The sequence below is a fragment of the Ranitomeya variabilis genome, chromosome 4 (assembly GCF_051348905.1).
Source record: "Ranitomeya variabilis isolate aRanVar5 chromosome 4, aRanVar5.hap1, whole genome shotgun sequence".
NCBI lineage: Eukaryota > Metazoa > Chordata > Amphibia > Anura > Dendrobatidae > Ranitomeya > Ranitomeya variabilis.
Window position 1 is genome coordinate 546,012,629 of NC_135235.1, and position 19,749 is coordinate 546,032,377.

General features: G+C 43.7%; 1 long non-coding RNA gene across 1 annotated transcript; it reads right to left on the reverse strand.

Moving 5' to 3' along the window:
• Window positions 1–6,708: 6,708 nt before the first annotated feature.
• On the reverse strand, window positions 6,709–15,391 carry LOC143769141 (uncharacterized). The gene is made up of 3 exons (XR_013214227.1): window positions 15,230–15,391; window positions 11,032–11,125; window positions 6,709–7,185 (listed from the first exon to the last, which is right to left on the reverse strand). It is a non-coding gene; the product is annotated as an uncharacterized LOC143769141 (long non-coding RNA).
• Between the last annotated feature and the right edge of the window lie 4,358 nt (window positions 15,392–19,749).

A 19,749-nucleotide genomic window follows, 5' to 3' on the forward strand; every position in this document is an offset into this window, starting at 1 on the left:
ACAGATGGAATCGCGATCCACTCGAGGCTGTCAACTAGTTAAATGCCGCTGTCAGTCTCTGACAGCGGCAATTAACTTGCGCTTACAGGAAGCACGTCGCTAATCCCGCATATCGGTGACCTTGTCACATGCTTGCGGGTCACCGATGGGTCGGAATGACAACCAGAGGTCTGCAGCAGTCCTCTATGATTGTCATTGCCAGATTGCTATGAGCACTGCCCTGTGGTCCACGCTCATAGCAAGGGATCTCATCATCGCCTGTGTGTAGCAGAGGTGATCAAAGTATTGCAGCTTTTAGTCTCCCATGGAGTCTATTGAAGCATGCAAAAAGTAAAAAAAAAATAAAAAAAATATAGCAAATAAAAGTTCAAATCACTCCACTTTCACTCCATCCAAAATAAAACAATTTAAAAAAAAAATATTAAAAGATCATATCTACACCAAAATGGTATCAATAAAAACGTTAGCTCGGCATGCAAAAAATAAGCCCTCACACAGCCCCAGATCACGAAAAATGGAGACACTACTGGTCTCAGAAAATTGCGCAATTTTTTTTTTTAAATTTTGAATTTTGTTTTCACCGCTTAAATAAAGAAAAATCTAGACATGCTTGGTGTCTTTAAACTCATAATGACCTGGGGAATCATAATGGCAGGTCAGTTTTAGCATTTAGTGAGCATGGTAAAAAGAAAAACCTGTGGAACTGCACTTTTTTGCAATTTCAATGCACTTGGAGTATTTTTCCCGTTTTCCAGTGCGCAATATGTTAAAAAGTACAACTTGTCCCACAAATAACAAGCCCTTACATGGCCAAATTGACCAAAAAATCAAAAGTTGTGGCTCTGGGAAGAAGGGGAGCAAAAAAACAAAATAAAAAAACTGAAATACCACTGGTCCTTAAGGGGTAAAATTACAGGGACATTTACCAAGGAACATATTAAGGTTAGTAGAGGAACCTCTAAGACCACAAAGTGGTGTAGGCCCCAGGGCATGTGACCCTTATGGTCTTAGTCGGACCCTACATCTATCATATATGTGCACAGTGTATACAGTTGTGCTCAAAAGGCTCAGAAGTTTACATACCCCGGCAGAATTTTTGCTTTCTTGGCCTTTTTTAAGAGAATATGAATGATAACAGCACAACTTTTTCCCCACTCATGGTTAGTGGGTGGGCGAAGCCATTTATTTTCAAACTACTGTGTTTTCTCTTTTTAAATCATAATGACAACCCAAAACATTCAAGTGACCCTGATCAAAAGTTCACATACCCTGGTGATTTTGGCCTGATAACATGCATAGAAGTTAACACAAATGGGTTTGAATGGCTACTAAAGGTAACAACCTCACCTGTGACCTGTTTGCTTGTAATCAGTGTGTGTGCATAAAAGCTGAGTGAGTTTCTGGGATCCAGACAGACTCCTGCATTTTTCATCCAGCCACTGACGTTTCTGGACTGTGAGTCATGGGGAAAGCAAAAGAATTGTCAACGGATCTACGGGAAAAGGTAGCTGTACTGTATAATACAGGAAAGGGATACAAAAAGATATCCAAGGAATTTATAATGCCAGTCAGCACCATTCAAACTGTGATTAAAAAAATGGAAAATCAGGGGCTCCGTAAAAACAAAATCACGGTTAGGTACCCAACAAAAATGTCGTCCACAACTGCAAGGAAAATTGTTCGGGATGCAAAGAAAAACCCACAAATAACATCAGATGAAATACAGGACTCTCTGAAAACTAGTGGTGTGGCTGTTTCAAGATGCACAATAAGGAGGCACTTGAAGAAAATGGGCAGCATGTCAAGTCGCCCGAAGAAAGTCATTACTGCGCAAATGCCACAAAGTATCTCTCCTACAATATGCAAAGCAGCACAGAAACAAGCCTCAAAACTTCTGGAACAAGGTAATCTGGAGTGATAAGACCAAAATTGAACTTTTTGGCCACAACCATAAACGTTACCTTTGGAGAGAGGTCAACAAGGCTTATGATGAAATGAACACCATTCCTAATGCAAAGTACGGAGGTAGATCTCTGATATTTTGGGGATATGTGAGCTACAAAGGCACAGGAAACTTGGTTAAAGTTGAAGGAAAGATGATTGCAGCATGTTATCAGAAAATACTGCGCATGGGACGTACTTGGACATTCCAACATGACAACGATCCAAAACACAAGGCCAAGTCGACCTGTCATTGGCTACAGCAGAATAAAGTGAAGGTTTTTGGAGTGGCCATCTCAGTCTCCTGACCTCAATATCATTGAGCCGTTCTGGGGAGATCTCATGCGAGCAGATCATGCTAGGCAGCCAGGAATTAACAGGAACTGGAGGCTTTTTGCCAAGAAGAGTTGGCAGCTTTACCATCTGAGGAAATAAAGAACCTCATCCACAACTACCACAAAAGACTTCAAGCTGTCATTGATGTTAGAGGGGGCAGTACACAGTATTAAGAAATGGGATATGTGAACTTTTGATCAGGGTCATTTGGATGTTTTGGGTTGTCATTATGATTTAAAAGGAGAAAACACAGTAGGTTGACAATAAATGGCTTCACCCAACCAGTAGCCATGAGTGGAGAAAACGTTTTGGTGTTATCATTCATTTTCTCTGAGAAAAGGCCAAAAAAAGCAAAAATTCTGCAGGGGGTATGTAAACTTTTGAGCACACCTGTATATGGGGTGAGGTATTCCTGATAGAACCAGAGCAACTTTTAGCCCAGACTACAGCAGCCTTTTCCTATGTAAGCCCTAGAGCTGGATCAATTATCCATCTTCACAGCCTGGCTCACACATTTTCCCCAGTGCATTTGTAAGAAGGATTAAAGGGAACCTAACAGTGGGTACCTGCAACCCCATCCATGGGTAGCATGTATTAGGCACTGACTGTATGATCTCAACCACGTACATTTGAAACTGAAACACTGCAGCATTTTTTAAGAAAAACCTACTGTGAAAGCCGCCGGGGAGACTAGTCAGATACACAGGTCTCCAGTGGCTTCTCCCTCATCACTGCCCTTGAATGAAAGGTCTCTCTGTGGCGCCCCTGAGGGTCCAGTTGCCACAGAGGTACTGCACCCCAGCCAGATGAGTGGTACTCCGCTCTCGGGTAAGGAGGGGGCACAACCCGAGACCCACACTAGCATCCAACACTGCACCACTCCAGGCCAGGGGATCTGGGTGGATCCTATTGAGGGAGGGCCCCATCTCAGGCTGAAGGGGGGAACTAGGTAGAGGATGTGGATGGAGAGAGTGACAGTTAAAGTGAGGAGTTAGTGAGTAAGTGAGGAATTGGTGAGGAGGAGTTGAGGAGAGCAGACGTGAAGAGAGAAGCTGCTGAGAGAACAAAGGAAGGGGTCCTAGCGGCCAGGGAAGTGTGGAATCCACCCTGGGCACCCGAATCCATGCCAACCATAGTCTGGTGGAAAGACCATTTCGCAGTGGGGGAACCGGCCTCCAGACTAGTGGAGGAACTTCAAGGCTCAACTAGCAAGCTGGAGGCTGTGGTAACTGTATGTGCCACAGCCACATCCACACATATTCGCCGAAAAGGCAGCTACATAGGATCAAGGGGAACAGGAGGACGTCGCCCGACAGGATCCGAGGCTGCTGGCTTGGGACACTGTGTGTGAGGTGCAGGGCAGGAGGGTGAGAACCAGCGCAAGGAGATGGCCAGGGAAGGAACATGAGAAAGGGAGTCTTGGGAAAGTGAGCCCCAAATTACCTGAGAGCTGGCTGGACCACAGACCAGGACGACACAGCACCTGGCTGGGGACTGCATCTAAGAACTGTGAGTAAAGTATAGAAACTGCACCCTGCTGTGTCCTCAGAATTATTTACCCTGCACTACAACATTCACCATCATTGACAGGGGCGTAACAACAGTCCTGCGGGCCCCGGTGCGAACTTTTGAATGGGCCCCCCCCCCCCCCAAAAAAAAAAAAAATGATATACAGACACACGCATACAATGTTAAACTAAGAAGTAAATATCTATTGCAATTCCTTTATGTATGAGTGGTCGCCTATATACACTGCAGGGGCAGATAGTATAGAGCTTTATGTATGAGTGGTCACCTATATACACTGCAGGGCAGATAGTATAGAGCTTTGTGTGTGAGTGGTCACCTATATACACTGCAGGGCAGATAGTATAGAGCTTTGTGTGTGAGTGGTCACCTATATACACTGCAGGGGCAGATAGTATAGAGCTTTGTGTGTGAGTGGTCACCTATATACACTGCAGGGGCAGATAGTATAGAGCTTTGTGTGTGAGTGGTCACCTATATACACTGCAGGGGCCGAATATCTGAGCTGGAAGCAGTGCATTCTGGGTCTAACAGGGCCAAGGCCGGATATATAATACACGTGGGGCGTCTCCGACAGGGTAAACCAGCTGTAACCCATCCAAGCCCGGTCATCTGCCTGCAGCACAGCACGCCCCTTATGGAGCGGGGCGGACATCCGGCATAAGATGACTAGTAGCCCGTACCTGAGCTGCAGGCCCCTCTCTTCGTCCTCATGGCCGTTCAGGACCCTCCGCAGCTTATCCATGCCTCCCTCTGCACGACACCACGCTCCACCAGTGACAAACCGTACAGCTGGCCACCTTCACGTCCTGTCACGTGATGACAACAGCATGTGACTCGCTTGACGGCAATCTCAGCCTGGTGTACGGAACTGCGACGTGCATGGCCCCTCCCCCACAGCGTGTACGGAAGCCCGTGGGTTCAACCTAACACTGAATTTACAGGACGAAATGTGCAGCGTGCGCTCACGGAGATACCCTGACAAGTTGACCTCAGGTCGCAGAGATCGCGGCGGCACCGGGCCCTCTTTTGGGCCCGGGCCCTGGTGCAGCCGCGACCTCTGCGACCCCGGTAGTTCCGCCCCTGATCATTGACTTTAACTGCCCTGGGGCCTAGCTCTACCCATGGAGAGCTGTAACATCTTTGCTGCATCACCAACTGCCCCAGTGGACCTGAACCGCAGCGTCGGCCATTTCCCTATTGCCGAGCACCATAGGTGGCGTCACAAACAAATTCCCTATAAACTTTATTTTCCCCTTTCCCCTTCATTTCAATTTTATTGGACTCCCAGGGCCATGGACCGGGTCACTGCTGTCGTGACAACCCCCGAAGAACTGTCGGACCAAGCCCGAGTACCCCATGGCCCTGGTGGGTGCTCCATCTCCCTGTTTTTGTGTAAAGGGAGAGAGACTTGTCACTCCAGGGAGAAGCCACTGGGGACCGAGCCACATGGAAGACTAGTTGGACTGTGGCTCTTAAATTATTTTTTTCTCTGAAACTTTGCAAAGTCAAACATATATAGTCATGGCCGAAAATGCTGCCAAATATTAAGTTTAGGGTGCCAACAATTTTGTCAGGACCATTTTGGGGGCTTTGTGTGAAATTATGTCCAATTTGCCATTTTTCACTGTTTTTTGTGTTGTTCCAATACACTCAAAGGAAATAAACATGTGTAATTCCAATAATTTTCTGGGAGAAATACTTCATTTTCTGGAACAATTTCAAGGGTACCAATACTTTCAGCCATGACTATATTGCAGAAATGATGCAGCCAGTGCCTGATACATGCTGCCTGTGGATCAGTTTGAGTCGTATTGGCCCACAGTGCCACATATGAGGTAGGTGCTGTAGCACAGGAGGACTATTCTGCAAATTAGTTGCACTTTCAGGTAACTTGATCTCATTTGATATTGAGATATACAAGCAAATCACTTTTTTTCTTTAAGAAAAGATATTCTCACACCCCCAAATATTCAATCCAAAGTGTCGTCTACTCTGTGTCTCCCTTCTGTACAGTCTTCACCATTAGGACTCGCTCAGACGAGCGTGTATCTCGGATAAGTGCAATCCGATAAAAAAAGGGATTGTACTCGGACCAATGTTATTCAAGAGGCAGCGCAGATGTGTGCTTTTTTTCTCAGCTGGATTCGGAGTGAGAAAAAAATTGCAGCATGCTATGATTTCACTTCAATATTGGATGGGTACGAGAAAAAATCAGATGCCATACAGACCATCAGTATGGCATTCGATTTCTATGGATGCATTACAATTCTGTAGCATACAAAACTGTAATTGGTCCTAAAAATAATTAATAGCGGCTAAGTAAAGAAGCAGATTGCACACGGATCACTAGTGAGAAAAATATCGTCCCATTTTTCAGGATGAAAATCGGATCGATTTTTTATTTTTTTTTAATTTTTATAGGCTTGTGTGACCCCAGCCTAAAACCAACTCTAACACATTCAAAAGGTCCAAAAATTGCAATTAACTAGAACATGTGAACTCATGGCAGGCGCAAATGATTCTGGGAAGTTAATAAAAAAAAAGTTCCAACTACTATAGGTCTGGCAGAATAACGATCAAGAAGAATTGTGCACGTGAAAAGAGTTGATGGCAAGTTACAGAGCATGAGAATCTGGAAAGCTCCTGGACATGTTAGACTGAGAAAAGCAGCTTTAACTTGTTGTCGGAGATGAATCCAGCAATGTTATGCTTTTCGTTGTTAAAAGGACAAGTTTATTACATTAAAGGCATAGTTTCACTATACAAATTCTGCATAACAGTTATTATGAATAGTCATTAAAGGACTCAAAAAGGAGAAACATAGGAGTTTATGGTAAAAAACTTTATAACAATCTTTATTGAAACAATCAAATATATATTGACAGACAAGGTTAAAAGATGTGATAAAAAAGGACACCAACACAGGCGACACTCAGTACCATGTCAAATACCAGTCCAAAAGGACTCAATCAATTTGTGTTACAGAAACCCCATCCAATTCAATGTCCATCCACATGCTCCCAATACTTGTTGGAGGGAGGACAGCATACCCACGCCGCCGCCGAGTGTCCGAGCAGGAGCAGGAAGTAACCATGACTCCCAGTCAGATGCGAGTGACCACTAAGTGCCGGATGACGCTGGGCAGCAACGGACGGCTTGTGGGCGCATGCGCACCACAGCCACAGCAGCCAAACAGAAGTTTGAGTAACCTTGTGAAGACATTGTAATATACATTCATAAGTTAAACATTTCAAGGGCTTCCATGTCTCTAGGACCATATTATGACGTTCATCTCATATACTTGTGGTCCCATTCAACAGACAGATAGATTCTTTACAAAGCATTCTAAGATGATGGAAATGTCTGGGATATGGAGAGCTGGTATAATCCATCATACCGCAGGAGAAAAATTAAAATTGCAAACGATACAAGTAAAAAACAATAATTAAAATCATGATAAAAAATACACACAAACACCAGTTAAAACATACAGCAGGAAGAAGTTACAGACAAGAAATCTACAGTTGTGGCCAAACGTATTGACACCCCTGCAATTCTGTCAGATAATACTCAGTTTCTTCCTGAAAATTATTGCAATCACAAATTCTTTGGTATTATTATCTTCATTTAATCTGTCTTAAATAAAAAAACACAAAAGAGAATGAAGCAAAAAGCAAAACATTGATCATTTCACACAAAACTCCAAAAATGGGCCAGACAAAAGTATTGGCACCCTCAGCCTAATACTTGGTTGCACAACCTTTAGCCAAAATAACTGCGACCAACCGCTTCCGGTACCCATCAATGAGTTTCTTACAATGCTCTGCTGGAATTTTAGACCATTCTTCTTTGGCAATCTGCTCCAGGTCCCTGATAGTTGAAGGGTGCCTTCTCCAAACTGCCATTTTTAGATCTCTCCACAGGTGTTCTAAGGAATTCAGGTCTGGACTCATTGCTGGCCACCTTAGAAGTCTCCAGTGCTTTCTCTCAAACCATTTTCTAGTGCTTTTTGAAGTGTGTTTTGGGTCATTGTCCTGCTGGAAGACCCATGACCTCTGAGGGAGACCCAGCTTTTTCACACTGGGCCCTACATTATGCTGCAACATTTGTTGGTAGTCTTCAGACTTCATAATGCCATGCACAAGGTCAAGCAGTCCAGTGCCAGAGGCAGCAAAGCAACCCCAAAACATCAGGGAACCTCAGCCATGTTTGACTGTAGGGACCGTGTTCTTTTCTTTGAATGCCTCTTTTTTTCTCCTGTAAACTCTATATTGATGCCTTTGCCCAAAAAGCTCTACTTTTGTCTCATCTGACCAGAGAACATTCTTCCAAAACGTTTTAGGCTTTTTCAGGTAAGTTTTGGCAAACTCCAGCCTTGCTTTTTTATGTCTTGGGGTAAGAAGTGGGATCTTCCTGGGTCTTCTACCATACAGTCCCTTTTCATTCAGACGCCAACGGATAGTACGGGTTGATACTGTTGTACCCTTGGACTGCAGGGCAGCTTGAACTTGTTTGGATGTTAGTCAAGGTTCTTTATCCAACATCCGCACAATCTTGCGTTGAAATCTCTTGTCAATTTTTCATTTCCGTCCACATCTAGGGAGGTTAGCCACAGTTCCATGGGCTTTAAACTTCTTGATGACACTGCGCACGGTAGACACAGGAACATTCAGGTCTTTGGAGATGGACTTGAAGCCTTGAGATTGCTCATGCTTCCTCACAATTTGGTTTCTCAAGTCCTCAGACAGTTCTTTGGTCTTCTTTCTTTTCTCCATGCTCAATGTGGTACACACAAGGACACAGGACAGACGTTGAGTCAACTTTAATCCATGTCAACTGGCTGCAAGTGTGATTAAGTTATTGCCAACACCTGTTAGGTGCCACAGGTAAATTACAGGTGCTGTTAATGACACAAATTAGAGAAGCATCACATGATTTTTCGAACAGTGCCAATACTTTTATCCACCCCCTCTTTTATGTTTGGTGTGGAATTATATCCAATTTGGCTTTAGGACAATTCTTTTTGTGTTTTTTTCATTTAAGACAAATTAAATGAAGATAATAATACCAAAGAATTTGTGATTGCAATCATGTTCAGGAAGAAACTGAGTATTATCTGACAGAATTGCAGGCGTGTCAATACTTTTGGCCACAACTGTATATGCATCCTCTATTATTTATACATTTACAGAAAGGGTGCAAAATTAAGGGACTCATTTAATCCGAATGGTTTCACTGTCCCCAATGTGACGATCCACTTCAATTCTCGTTGTGCCAATAGTTTTTTTGACATTGCCCCCCCTTATACCTGTATGGACAACATCAATTGCCATTATCATAAACCCTCTAGGATCACAATTGTGGAAGGACCTAAAGTGCCGCAGAATTGTTTTTAGTTCCGAAGGATCCTCCACCGACCGGACTGCGCCAATGTCCCGCACATGCTCCCTCACTCTTATTCTTAGCTCTCTCGATGTCAACCCTATATAAATTAATGAAGAGCTGCATGTAGCATAGTATAGTACATTAACACTACTGCAATTGATGTATTCTTTAATCTGGAATTGCTTTTTCTCATCTGCCGAGCAGAACGAGGAGCTGCAGAAGACATTGGCGCAAGCCACACAATGGCCACAAGTATGGCATCCCTTGACTGGTTTAGCTGATCCAAATAGATTTTTTGTTGGTGCCACATAATTGCTCCTAATTAACAAGTCTTTCAGATTTTTCGCCCTACGTGAGGTCATGAGGGGACGGTCGCTAAGATGTGGTCTCAGGGAGGGTTCTGTGCTTAAAATCGGCCAGTGCTTAGTCAAAATTGCCCTCATATTATCCAACTCGTAATTGAACACCGAGATGAATCGAATAGTTTAATCTCCCTTCTTTTTCCTTTTATTCTGGTGTAACAACAGGTCACGGGGAGTGGATTTGGCTCTATTGTAGCCTTGTCTTACACTCCTTTTGCTATAGCCTCGCTGACCAAAACGTGTTCTCAGGTCTGCAGCTTGCATTTCAAATCTTTCCTCCTTGTGGCAAATCTGCCTCATCCTCAAGAACTGTTCAACCGGGACGGCCCTTATGGTGGCTTGGCTGTGTGCAAATTTTGTGGGAATTAAGGCATTCACTGCCGTTGTTTTTCAAAAAACGTCAGTCTCGATGGCCGATGAAGAGTCAACCTCCAAACCGATGTCCAAAAAATCAATTTTAACTGGGTCATATCTATAAGTTAATTTGATCTCGAAACAATTAGAATTCAACACAGCCATAAAATCCTCAAGCTGCTGCACTGTCCCGCACCAAAGTAAAAAAATATCATCTATATAGCGCAGCCAGCAGAGCACATGGTCAGCGGCCCCCGCCCCCGGGTCACCAAAAACCAACCTCTCACAGTATCCTAGAAAGATGATGGCGTACGTGGGCGCACAGGCTGCACCCATGGCTGCGCCACACTTTTGATGGTAAAAATTATCTTTAAATGTTAAAAAATTATGTGTCAGGATGAAGTGCAGCAGCTCGAGGATAAGCTCACACAAAGGGCCATCCAGGTCGGAGGCCTCGAGGAAGAAGCGGACCGCCTGCAACCCATCACTATGGTTGATGCAAGTGTACAATGTCTCAACATCTGCTGTAACCAGCAGCGTCCCAGTCTCCACACAGACACCTCCAATCCTCATTAAGACGTCCGTCATGTCTTTCACATAAGAAGGTAAGATTTACACTAATGTTTTTAAATAGTGGTCAATAAATTTACATATTGGATCAGATAATCCACCCATTCCAGACACAATCGGGTGTAAGTAGAAGGTCGGGACTTTGGGGAATAGTACTGTCAGGCCATCCAGCACCTTTTTTTAATTATCCCCTAATCAAACGCCTTCTGGAGGATTATCTGGAGTTGTGCTGAGAAGGAGGTCATCGCGTTATGGCTTAATTTGTCATACACTAGATCATCACGTAACTGGCGAAACACCTCTCGTTCATATTTGACTACTGGCTAGATCATGATGTTCCCCCCTTTGTCAGCTGCCTTGAATACTACATCCTTTAATGATTGTAACTGATGGATTGCCTCCCTTTCTTTTTGTGTCAGATTATCAAAATGGCGGTATGTGGATAGTTTTTTCAAATCCCCTGACACCAATTTAGTGAAAATTTCTACCGCTGGACAGAGTGACAAAGGGGGGAACCTCGTAGATCTGGGAAGAATTGATTTGGGAAACCCACCTTCTCTTGCTGGAGATTGCTCCTTCAATAAATCCTCCAACACCTGAATGTCATCTCTCTCAGCCGGACTCCAGTTTTCTTGTCCATATCCACCCTTAGAATGCAGTTTTTTGAGAATTAGTTTACGTGAGAACAGGTAAAGGTCTTTTAGCGCTGAAAAATAGTTAAAATCATTAGTGGGAGAGAAAGATAATCCCCTATCTCTGATTGTTTCCCCATTTGTCCTTTCCTGGCATTAAGCCTCGTATTGACCTTTTTAGCAAGTGGAATACTCTCGCCCTCACCTCCTGGGTGTGTTTTTCTGTGCAATTGTTGGTCCTCTGCTGAAACTGTTGACCTTATGGATGCCGAACGGGATCGGGAGCGTGACCCATTTTTATAAAACAGGCGACATCGCTCATTTTGATTTTTCCTTTTGTATATTATATTTGTGTGCTTGTCATTCACATCCCGTTGGAATTTTTTGGACTTAGTCAGTTGTATGTCATCGGCCCATTTCTGCACTTCGTCCTCTATCTCTGCATTAAATCTACTCAGGGCCTCATTTGAAAGTTCTTGTTTGATAATGTTCTGTAACACTTCAATTTCCACTTCCATTTCCCTCAGTGAACTGGCGTTCATTTCTTTGAGGATTTCCATGAAACCCTTGGAACATAAATTTGCACATTCCTCCCATCTTTCTCCAATGGTCACATTGTCGACAGGAAATGACGGGCACACCTGCACACTTAATGCCCTCGGAATTAACCCTTACTGTAGGTATCTGTCGAGAAATGCAAGATTCCTCCACACTTTTGTCCTTTTCCTTAGGAGATCTTTAAACCTCATCATCATCTCCTGTAACTCTTTTGTATTCCCTTCTTTACTGGTATCATTGGTATTCTTAAACACATTATTTATTTGGGTGAGCGATGCACCATCGCGAGCTCTAAAGCCCATGCTAGTATTGCTGGTACCTACTGTGAAAAACACAGAAACATAGATCAATACAAAAATACCCAGACTCATATTGTTCAGTATGCCAAGCAAGTGTCGTCTAGCTATCAACATACCACTCCATGCTCAATGTATTCAAAAATGAGAAACATAGGAGTTTATGGTAAAAAACTTTATAACAATCTTTATTGAAACAATCAGACATATATTGACAGACAAGGTGTTAGGTCTCAAGTTCCCGCCGCTGCACAGGGGGAATCTCGAACCACCTCCGCTGCGATCTCCCATTCTTCTCCAGCCGCAGTGGAGCCTGCTCAGCGGAGACGTCGATCCCAGCATCTGGCTCAGGCAGATACTGTGTGCTTGGTTACTGCTGCCCTTACAGGCTCAGCCATTGTAGCCAGTACAGGTCAGCGGCGAGCAGACACTTCTGGGACTAAGTCCTGCTTTTCTCCTTCTGAGCATGCCCAAGGGAAGACCTCCCATTGGAGGTTGGGGGTCTCATGCTCAGGTCCTGTTGCAGCTCCTATTGGTCCACTAGGAAGGTCCTAAAGAAGCTACAACTATAAAAGGTTCGCATGGCCGCACGGCCATGCGCTAGTATCAATTGTGTTTGGCTTTTGCCAGTGGATACTCTACTACTGAGTCATATGTGAAGAGTCTGTTTAGCTCTGGGGCTGTACACTCAGGAAGGCAGCTGGCGTCAGTGGGGGCAATTAGCCTTGGCTTAGCATTTGGTTCCTTCATGCGTGCGGTTAGCACAGAAGAGTTCCAGAGCAAGCACAACCCTAGTAGGATAATAGTTTTCTGTGTACAGCGTGACTCTGTGATGCAACAGAGGTCGCTTACATTTCACACGGGGTGATGTTATCCATTACTTAGCAGCAGGTATCTCTGCACGGTGGACCTCAGACTGCTAACGCACCTCGTATCTATCTCTCATTACTCGGTGCGTTCCGCTAGCCCTAACACAAGGTTAAAAGATGTGATAAAAAAGGACACCATCACAGGCGACACTCAGTACCATGTCAAATACCAGTCCAAAAGGACTCAATCAATTCGCGTTACAGAAACCCCATCCAATTCAATGTCCATCCACATGCTTCCAATTGTTGTTGGAGGGAGGACATTAGTCATTGTGACCTAGTGACTAATGCAAAATTACATTTGGAAATCCATCTTCCATACTGCCACCTTAATACACATGGTCATGACATCAACTTGTGTTAAATTGAATGAGGGGTACTCTAACCCGTACTGAGGTACACCGCTGGATGCACCCTGACACGCGTTTCGCCGCTCTACAGCCTTGCTTTCTCAAGGGGAGGTGTGTTTAGGGTCTCCTACAGGACCTTTTATATCCATGGTAACCGGTCACGTGTTGATGTCATGGTATTTGACATGGTACTGAGTGTCACCTGTGTTGGTGTCCTTTTTTATCACATCTTTTAACCTTGTCTGTCAATATATGTTTGATTGTTTCAATAAAGACTGTTATAAGGTTTTTTTTCCATAAACTCCTATGTTTCTCCTTTTGAGTACATTGAGCATGGAGTGGTATGTAGATAGCTAGGCGACACTTGCTTGGCATACTGAATAATATGAGTCTGGGTATTTTTGTATAGTCATTAAAGGAACAGCATCTTTTTTCCCTGGGCAACGCAGTTACCTTGGTAAATCCATGGTCAAACAAAGATAATCCTCTTTCTTAGCAAGAAAGTTATAGTCCTTGCCTGCTTGATAGAGGCACTGATCTTGACTATTAAAACATGCCTCTAGGAACAGCGCCACCCTTGTCTTCAGACTGCGTTGGAATTGCAATTCATTTCCATCCACCATTGTCACGGTGTATGCACGTAAGGAATTGGAGTCTGCAAGTCCTGCTTGACTCTCGGCATACTGTAGCTCTGGGGAAGCGCTGCCATGCCAGTGTTACTGTAGAATATGAGGGCACTTGTATTCATTCCTAGCCCCGGTGATGTGTCATAGAGAAGTTGGACAATCTTTTGCCAGTCATGCATGAATAAACTAGTGATGCTTCATGGGGGGGAATCCTTTTCCATGCTCTGTGCTAATTTATATAGTAATGGATTTTAATGTCTCCCTCAGGCCTCGGGGCCTCATGGCAGTGTCATTGGCTTGTTTGGTTAAGGTCACGCCTTAATAGATTAATAATACTACCATTGCTACAAAGGACGAGCTGATGGCTCTGAGCCACATCCATTCCTCTTATTCACACATTTTATAAGAATATTTTGTTCTGCTCGTATTGAGACAGCTGCACACCAGACATGTTCAATGGTGCAAATGCATGCAAGACATTATAAGTGATTCATGTAACAATATTTAAAAATATTTGCACAAATACAATACTGCTTGGCATCTGGTCATTAAGGGGAACAACAACATTGCTACCAATATTATGCAAATCTCTGGCCTTACTTTTTTATTTATATATTTCTTTGCCAGGATGGCGATGATACAGGAGGTGACGCAGAAAGGAGAGTGCCCCTGTACATGAACAATATATGGGCCCTTTGCAGTTCAATATCTCATCACAATGCACAATTCTACCTATCTTGGAGGTAAAAGTTGGCCCTTTAGAACTTGGGTCCCTGTGTGCCTACACCGGTTGCACCAATGGCTTGTCTAGACCTGCTCTGGTACTAATTTCCATAGGAGAATAATAATATTTTTATCTATATAGTGCCAACATATTCTTTACAATTTAAGCTTTACTTTACTTTTATATCTGTACTTTAACAATAAAAATATATAAAAAAAAGAAGACGTCTACTTTGCGTGGCTGCAAAAGGGAGCTGTTGTCACTTTGTGCCGCCAAATAATGTACTAAGGAGACAGTGTTTCCTAGGAGCAATGAGGAGAGGACAATTCTGTAAAATAGAGTCAGACATGAAGGAAAAACTTGTATAAAGGCATAAAAGAGTTTTAAGGATGTCAGGATGTACAGAACTATAATTTAATACTATGTATAAGCTATAAGCCTCAGTGCGGTGTATTCTTCTGGTATGGTGAAATATTGACAAACGTATATTGTCCTACACTTGGTCATATCAGGAATACATTATAGTAAGTCTTCATTTATTTGGTGACAAAACTGGGAGAAGGATGGTACTCTCACGGTGATTGACTGCCGGACAGACCTTAGCGAGGGATTGGAAACAATTACTACAGAAAGTGATCCATGGTGCGGTGGGTTCAGTAACTAATAGTAGTAACACATTGTAATTAGTGGGCTCACCAGAGGGGGTTGTGCAAACCACAGGCAGATCTCAGAGAAGAATGTTTAGGAAGATGTATCGCCTGGTGCACGTGGCTGCTGCTCCACACTGCCAACTCCAGCTGGGAGGTCAAAGGGTAAAAGGCGCTATTCAAAAGTGCAGAATATTACTGGAATTCCAAAGGAGCTGCCGCCATAAAGCTAAAAATGAATACAAAAAATAAAATAAAATTGTACAACCATTTATTATTTATAATGGAATACATATTTTGCGATGGGACAATACTTCTTCGGTGCTGTAACAAATCATTACAAGATGGCAAAATGACCAGCCAAATACTAGCACATAAAATGTGAGGTAAGCAATATATAAAACCATTCATATAACCGAAATAATGCAGTACAAATACATTTATATATAAATCAGATAAAAAAATAGCAAAAAAGTTCACATATATTAAAAGTCTGAATGGATTATCACATGTGCTGAATAACAGAAATAATTGTTCTAAAAATATGCAGCGCCCCAGGGTCCTGGTCGTTGCAGTAATGTCGTTCTTCCACCAGGGGAAGTGATGTTACGTCTGAAGGCAATAAAGAAGATCTTCTTACCAGGTATCACAAACCATACAACATACTTCACACTCCAGTCCACCAGGGGGAGCTATGCTCCTATTTATTTGGGCACTCTTCACAATTAGGTAAAACTGGTGGTCTGGATAGGAAGTTAGGCAGAAGCTGGCTGGGCTTCACCCAGTGAGCTGCTATCTGAGCTCCGCTCAGGTAGTGGGTCCCTGACAGGGGTGGGATCCTGTCAGAGGCCTAGACAGAAGGCCACGGAGCTGCGCCTGCCCGACGTGCGGCAGCATCCTAAGAAAGAGACACGAACAGCGGATTGTATTGTAGAGGGTGAGAAACTAAGTCATAGCAGAAGGAGAGGAAACCAGAAGGAGTTCTGCCCTTCAAAAGGCTGCCTCCTTTCTGAGGCGCAGGATCCGGTAGCCGAACACTGAGGGAGTAATCGTCTCCAAGCCTTGCTCCAGAGACCGGCAGGACAGTTAATTCCATATTAGCTGCCCGACCCATACCCAGGAGGCACGGTGGCAACTTGTGGGGGCCAGGGCGTGCTAGAGTCCCTGTAAAAAGCCTCAGGCCACCAATCATATGGGTTTGTCTTATCCTTACCATCAGGGGACAGAGAGAAAGACATAACATCTAAAACACCAACATCAGTTGTGAGGACCAAACCGAGACGCTCAGCAGGGAGGTACTACAACACCCAGGCTCTAGAGGAAGCCTACTGATTTCCACCTGAATAAGGGGACTCTGGATTTGCCTTCAAACTGTCCGGACTCTGCCTACCCTGTGGTCTGTACCCTGGACTGTGGATGCTGAAGCCATCAGTGAAAAGGTAAAGAGACTGCAACCTTGTGTCCTCATTCTTCACTGCGCCTCACACCATCCACAATCTACACTCTGGGAAGCCCTGGGGATACACTTCACCTGTGGGAAGGTATACCATCTAGCTGCCATTACATCACCCCAGGGGACCCCTAAGCAGCGTCGGTCACCCTGAAGGAATACCACAGGTGGCGTCACGAACATTATCCCTTTAAAGACCTTCCCCCCTTTTTACAACGGACGCCCCTAGGTCCACGGACCGGGTCAGCCATCGTGACATCCCCCTTTGAGAACCGAAGGGCCCCGTTCCGAGTACCCTGCTGTCCTACGGAGGTGCTCTAAATACAATACCAAAAATTTGTGGTACAATGTCCATATGCGTTTCCCCTGTAGACACCATTCCCATTTTCATATCCTTACTTGTCTCCCCAGTGCATCTTCATCGTCTTATTTTATAAGAGCATGAGCTCTGATTAAAGGCCTTTTCATTCTCCAAACAAATTACAGTAAAGCAAAAGCTATCTGACAATGAATGCTAGTCAGGGCCCAGATTATATAGGAGATGGGAGTGGCTAACAGTGAACAGCTGAGAGCCTTAAGGCAGGAAAGTTTCCAGGAGCTCAACTGAGCAGATTAACCCCTGCACTGCTAAAAGAAATTTACACCATATAATATGAAGGTGAGGTGCTTCTAATTAGTGCAGGAGTAGGAGAAATCAGACGGTGCAGTCTTCTGGCTCCTCTTTGTCGTGGCATGTTACGTCTCCAAACTTTAGCATGCAAACTCATCTTGCCTTCAGTCCACCATCGTTCATGATGTCCAACATTGGCCACAATTACATCACAAGTATATTCAGGCCTAGTCTCAGGAAGGTCAAGAGCAGCTCTAATGGGCACTGAACACATAATATCCACACTCTACTACAAATCTACCTCATCTGTTTTTCCCAACTGCTTTTTCACAGTACCTTCATTATAACAGCATGATGGCCCAACACACACACGTCCACCTTGCAATCCAAAATTATCTTTGGGCCTACTTCACTATCTGTACCTCCCATGCATCTGATGACCATGAAGATTGTTAATCTCGGGGCCATCTGATGGCATGACAGAGTATCATGACCAAGTGGCTACGTACCCTGGAAAATAATTAGCACCATGTAGTAACACAACATGCATTATGTACAAACCGGAACAAGCTATCAAAAAGTCTTTTCGATAACTTAATAACTCCACTTGGAATATGTAAACATTTAAAGGATACATCTGTTATCCATATGCAATAACTGGAGGATATTAGGCTCATCTTTATTACAAGTTCTTGCAAAATTCCTAAACTATTCTGCTCTTATGAATGGTTAGAAGAAGACTCCTTTGTGACAAAGAAATTAGCTCCAATGACTGATAATGGCAATGGACACATTAGCTACTTCTTGCCCGGGAAACTGAAGACTGAAGTCAGGAGACAATTGGTGTACAAATTACTACACAAATGTTTGCAGTATCACATTCAGGTTTTTATTTTTAGATGGAGATACATGTTTGTAGTTCTTTTACATTTACTAATTGGTTGTCTAGAGAGTTGAAGTGCCCCCTCACGCTAACCAAATTAAAGCCCCCATACACGTTGATCTAGCATTGTTCGAGGCTCTGACATCAACTGGTTAAGCTGACAGGCTAATGAGAATAGGCAGAGATAAATATAGGTTTTCCTGCAATACATATATATATAGACATGTCAATAACACACACATATATACCGTATATCTAATATATAAAGCTGAATGTGTGTATGTGTGTATGTGTGTGTGTCCGGGATTGGCATCTGAACCGTCGCAGCTACACAAAATTTTGCACAGTCACACGTCTGGACCCCGAGAGCGTCATAGGCTATGTTGTGAGGTGAAATTTTAACCCCGCGCTTTCCAATTCACCAAACAATTTTGCCCCTATCTACATAATGGGGAAAAAATGAAAGGAAAAGTGTTGGAGGCAAATTAACAGCTGCCAGATGTGAACAAGGGGGACTTAAAGAATGAGAGCGATGGCACCAAAGAGTATATACTGTACAGTTGCTAAGGTGGGGCCCCGACATGGGATAATCACCACACCACCACGGGGATATGAACACACACACAAAATGCGCCACACACTACCACGTGCTCGAACACATATACCACCCTCAGCGCACATTTCACCACACATACACCAACCTCGCCACATAAAAGTCGAAACACAAAAGTCGCCTCTCAAAACTCGCCACGCGCAAAACTCTCCACATGCAAAACTCGCCACACGTGCAAAACTCACCTCAAGGAAAACTCGCCACACGCAAAACTTGCACACGTGGAAAAATTGCCACATGCACAAAAGTTGCAACACATGCAAAAGTTGCCTCACACAAAACTTGCACATACTCAAAAGGCACCACACATAAAACTCGCCACGCGCAAAACTCGCCATGCGCAAAACTTGCTGCACACAACTTGCTACACTAACCTGTCACATGCAACTCGACACACAAAAAGTTGCTACACGCATGTCGCCACACAAAACTCATCTCACAAAAGTCGCTACATGCATGTCGCCACACGCAACTCAACACACACAACTTGACACACGAAACTCGCCCTAAAACACACACAAGTCTTGTATTATCCTTAAAAAATAAAAATCTGATTAATAAGCAGACAAACTACAAGAGCAACAAATGTACCATATAGGAATCCGGCAGCTGTCAGTCACATGACCAGTCTATTATGTGTATGTGTGAGCTAATATATACTGCCAGGGGGTGGGCTTACTGTTGGCTGGGGATTTATCAGGCTGCCAATTTAGCTTACAAATACTGAGGTAAAAATACTGACCAAATAACGTGTGAACGAGGTCTAATACAGAAGGAGATGACATACAGATATATACCATATACAGGAGGAGATGACACACAGGTATATACTATTTACAGGGGAGATGACACACAGGTATATACTATATACAGGAGAGATGACACACAGGTATATACTATATAGAGGAGATGACATACAGGTACATACTACATACAGGAGGAGATGACATACAGGTATATACTATATACAGGAGGAGATGACACACAGGTATATACTATTTACAGGGGAGATG